At 54.2% G+C, this 5,000-nt stretch overlaps 2 non-coding genes across 2 annotated transcripts; both read right to left on the bottom strand.

Annotated features, from left to right (window-relative positions):
• Positions 1-236: 236 nt before the first annotated feature.
• On the bottom strand, positions 237-390 carry LOC144427433 (5.8S ribosomal RNA). Its single transcript, XR_013477977.1, has one exon. It is a non-coding gene; the product is annotated as a 5.8S ribosomal RNA (ribosomal RNA).
• A 296-nt stretch (positions 391-686) lies between these two features.
• On the bottom strand, positions 687-2,496 carry LOC144427470 (small subunit ribosomal RNA). Its single transcript, XR_013478000.1, has one exon. It is a non-coding gene; the product is annotated as a small subunit ribosomal RNA (ribosomal RNA).
• Between the last annotated feature and the right edge of the window lie 2,504 nt (positions 2,497-5,000).

The following is a 5,000-nucleotide window of genomic DNA, read 5'->3' on the forward strand; positions in this document are numbered from 1 at the left end:
CGCCGCCGGCGCCGACCGAGCGCGTACCGTCGCCGCCTTGGCCCACGTCGGTCTTGATCTCGTGACCGGACCGACCGACCTGGACCCGCCCCTCGAACGTAGTTGAACACGTCAAGGGGCCGGCGGTGTACGGGACACGCGGTCGCGCCGAGAAAGCTCGGCGACCGCTTCAACTTGGGGCGACGCCCGGCCGTCTTCGCAGAGGCCAGGCGACGGCCCTCGGGTGAGGACGAACGCGACCCTGAGGCAGACGCGGTCCCGGGATTGACCCGAGACCGCAATTCGCGTTCAGAAGGTCGACGTTCAATGTGTTCTGCAATTCACATTACTTCTCGCACTTGGCTGCGTCCTTCATCGACTCGCGAGCCGAGTGATCCACCGTTAAGAGTCGTCCTCGACGTTTCGCCCGGCGCCGAAGCGCGCGGACGTCACACTGTGGGATCGACCACAAAACCACCACCGACAACAACTGCACAAAAACACCAACAAACGGCGCCGAGCGACCGCCGGGCTGGGCCGGCGGCACATCGAGCGCGGTGCCCAGAAGCCACCATCGCACTCGGCTGCCTTGCTATGCCAACGTAACGCGTGTCGCACGGGGCGGAACCCCGATTGACGGCCGCCCTCTCGGCGGCACCCAAAGACAATTAAGTGCGCGGTCGGCCGGGGCCTACCACCACTTTCGGTAATGATCCTTCCGCAGGTTCACCTACGGAAACCTTGTTACGACTTTTACTTCCTCTAAATGATCAAGTTTGATCGTCTTCTCGACACGCCGACGCGGCCGTTGCCAGCCGCGACGGGGCCGATCCAAGGATCTCACTAAACCATTCAATCGGTAGTAGCGACGGGCGGTGTGTACAAAGGGCAGGGACGTAATCAACGCAAGTTGATGACTTGCGCTTACTGGGAATTCCTCGTTCAAGGGAAACAATTGCAAGTCCCTATCCCAATCACGAATGAGGTTCAACGGGTTACCCGGACCTTTCGGCCTAGGTTAGACACTCGCTGCTTCACTCAGTGTAGCGCGCGTGCGGCCCCGGACATCTAAGGGCATCACAGACCTGTTATTGCTCAATCTCGTGTGGCTAAACGCCACTAGTCCCTCTAAGAAGTTAGACGCCGACCGAGAAGGTCGCGTAACTATTTAGCATGCCAGAGTCTCGTTCGTTATCGGAATTAACCAGACAAATCGCTCCACCAACTAAGAACGGCCATGCACCACCACCCACAGAATCAAGAAAGAGCTCTCAATCTGTCAATCCTACCTGTGTCCGGGCCGGGTGAGTTTCCCCGTGTTGAGTCAAATTAAGCCGCAGGCTCCACTCCTGGTGGTGCCCTTCCGTCAATTCCTTTAAGTTTCAGCTTTGCAACCATACTTCCCCCGGAACCCAAAGACTTTGGTTTCCCGGAAGCTGCCGGAAAGGTCGTCATGGTAACGCCTCCCGATCGCTAGTTGGCATCGTTTATAGTCAGAACTAGGACGGTATCTGATCGTCTTCGAACCTCTGACTTTCGCTCTTGATTAAAGAAAACATTCTTGGCGAATGCTTTCGCAGTAGTTCGTCTTCCGCCGATCCAAGAATTTCACCTCTAACGGCAGAGTACGGACGCCCCCGTCTGTCCCTCTTAATCATTACCTCGTGCTCCGAAAACCAACAAAATAGAACCAAGGTCCTATTCCATTATTCCATGCAACACTATGCAGGCGAACAGCCTGCTTTGAACACTCTAATTTTTTCAAAGTAAACTTATCGGCCACCGCCGACACTCAGTCAAGAGCACCGACGGAGAACCGAAGGTGAGGCGAACGCAACCAGTGACACGCCTTGCGACGGACCGGCGTCGCTCGCCCAAAATTCAACTACGAGCTTTTCAACCGCAACAACTTTAGCATACACTGTTGGAGCTGGAATTACCGCGGCTGCTGGCACCAGACTTGCCCTCCAATGGATACTCGTTAAGAGTTTTAGGATGTACTCATTCCAATTACAGGGCCTCGTTAGAGTCCTGTATTGTTATTTTTCGTCACTACCTCCCCGTGTCGGGAATGGGTAATTTGCGCGCCTGCTGCCTTCCTTGGATTTGGTAGCCGTTTCTCAGGCTCCCTCTCCGGAATCGAACCCTGATTCCCCGTTACCCGTTATCACAAAGGTAGGCACGTAGCGTACCTTCGACAGTTGATAGGGCAGACACTTGAATGATACGTCGTCGGTGCAGAGACCGTACGATCCGCGTGGTTATCCAGAGTCATCAAACGTCACAGGACGAACCCGGTCGGTTTTGATCTGATAAAAGCGCGCCTCCCGAAGTCGGCGCTTAATGAATGTATTAGCTCTAGAATTACCACAGTTATCCACTTCGCTCACGAGACCAAATAAACCAAGACTGATTTAATGAGCCATTCGCAGTTTCGCTTTACGAGAACTCGTACTTGCACTTGCATGGCTTAATCTTTGAGACAAGCATATCACTACTGGCAGGATCAACCAGATAGCTGCGACAGCTGCGCTCGGCCCTTACTGGGCCGCCCGGCGCGTGCTCGTCGCATTCGTTTAAGACCGAGGCGATCGCCTGCGGCTGTACTCAGCTTCGACAGTCGCTGGCCGCGACGTCCACGCTCTCGCCGGCAGTGCCAGGCGGAGCGATTTGCGTTTTTTCTTTGCTCGCCCTCTCTCGGGCTCGATCCATTCAGTTTCGCACAAACAAGAGCTCTGCCGGCCGCCTGCAGCGGTGCCTAAAACCCGGTCATAACAATGCGACCGTTCTGCTAGGCCGACAAGCGCTCAAGCCAGACGCTCGATCGAACGCCCCCTACATATTAGTCGAGACAACGGCTCGCTCATTAGCATCGCGTTTGTACTTTAACTTTTTTCGGCTCGGCTTCTTTCGACGCCGATGCCGGCGACGCAGCACTCTCTCGCCCGCCAGCCACCGAGAGATGTGTGCGCTCCGACCGGCCCCGCACGCCGCTCTTTCTTGGCTCATTCGAGTTTACTGTCTTTCGCTCTAACATGCCTTACCTAGGGTTAGGTTAGTATGCTTGCACGTTTGTACTTTAACTTTTTTCGGCTCGGCTTCTTTCGACGCCGATGCCGGCGACGCAGCACTCTCTCGCCCGCCAGCCACCAAGAGATGTGTGCGCTCCGACCGGCCCCGCACGCCGCTCTTTCTTGGCTCATTCGAGTTTACTGTCTTTCGCTCTAACATGCCTTACCTAGGATTAGGTTAGTATGCTTGCACGTTTGTACTTTAACTTTTTTCGGCTCGGCTTCTTTCGACGCCGATGCCGGCGACGCAGCACTCTCTCGCCCGCCAGCCACCAAGAGATGTGTGCGCTCCGACCGGCCCCGCACGCCGCTCTTTCTTGGCTCATTCGAGTTTACTGTCTTTCGCTCTAACATGCCTTACCTAGGGTTAGGTTAGTATGCTTGCACGTTTGTACTTTAACTTTTTTCGGCTCGGCTTCTTTCTTGGCTCATTCGAGTTTACTGTCTTTCGCTCTAACATGCCTTACCTAGGGTTAGGTTAGTATGCTTGCACGTTTGTACTTTAACTTTTTTCGGCTCGGCTTCTTTCGACGCCGATGCCGGCGACGCAGCACTCTCTCGCCCGTCAGCCACCGAGAGATGTGTGCGCTCCGACCGGCCCCGCACGCCGCTCTTTCTTGGCTCATTCGAGTTTACTGTCTTTCGCTCTAACATGCCTTACCTAGGGTTAGGTTAGTATGCTTGCACGTTTGTACTTTAACTTTTTTCGGCTCGGCTTCTTTCGACGCCGATGCCGGCGACGCAGCACTCTCTCGCCCGCCAGCCACCGAGAGATGTGTGCGCTCCGACCGGCCCCGCACGCCGCTCTTTCTTGGCTCATTCGAGTTTACTGTCTTTCGCTCTAACATGCCTTACCTAGGGTTAGGTTAGTATGCTTGCACGTTTGTACTTTAACTTTTTTCGGCTCGGCTTCTTTCTTGGCTCATTCGAGTTTACTGTCTTTCGCTCTAACATGCCTTACCTAGGGTTAGGTTAGTATGCTTGCACGTTTGTACTTTAACTTTTTTCGGCTCGGCTTCTTTCTTGGCTCATTCGAGTTTACTGTCTTTCGCTCTAACATGCCTTACCTAGGGTTAGGTTAGTATGCTTGCACGTTTGTACTTTGTACTTTTGTCGGCTCGGCTTCTTTCGACGCCGATGCCGGCGACGCAGCACTCTCTCGCCCGCCAGCCACCGAGAGATGTGTGCGCTCCGACCGGCCCCGCACGCCGCTCTTTCTTGGCTCATTCGAGTTTACTGTCTTTCGCTCTAACATGCCTTACCTAGGGTTAGGTTAGTATGCTTGCACGTTTGTACTTTAACTTTTTTCGGCTCGGCTTCTTTCTTGGCTCATTCGAGTTTACTGTCTTTCGCTCTAACATGCCTTACCTAGGGTTAGGTTAGTATGCTTGCACGTTTGTACTTTAACTTTTTTCGGCTCGGCTTCTTTCTTGGCTCATTCGAGTTTACTGTCTTTCGCTCTAACATGCCTTATCTAGGGTTAGGTTAGTATGCTTGCACGTTTGTACTTTAACTTTTTTCGGCTCGGCTTCTTTCGACGCCGATGCCGGCGACGCAGCACTCTCTCGCCCGCCAGCCACCGAGAGATGTGTGCGCTCCGACCGGCCCCGCACGCCGCTCTTTCTTGGCTCATTCGAGTTTACTGTCTTTCGCTCTAACATGCCTTACCTAGGGTTAGTTTAGTATGCTTGCACGTTTGTACTTTAACTTTTTTCGGCTCGGCTTCTTTCGACGCCGATGCCGGCGACGCAGCACTCTCTCGCCCGCCAGCCACCGAGAGATGTGTGCGCTCCGACCGGCCCCGCACGCCGCTCTTTCTTGGCTCATTCGAGTTTACTGTCTTTCGCTCTAACATGCCTTACCTAGGGTTAGGTTAGTATGCTTGCACGTTTGTACTTTAACTTTTTTCGGCTCGGCTTCTTTCGACGCCGATGCCGGCGACGCAGCACT

Source organism: Styela clava, chromosome 9 (genome assembly GCF_964204865.1).
Source record: "Styela clava chromosome 9, kaStyClav1.hap1.2, whole genome shotgun sequence".
Lineage (NCBI taxonomy): Eukaryota > Metazoa > Chordata > Ascidiacea > Stolidobranchia > Styelidae > Styela > Styela clava.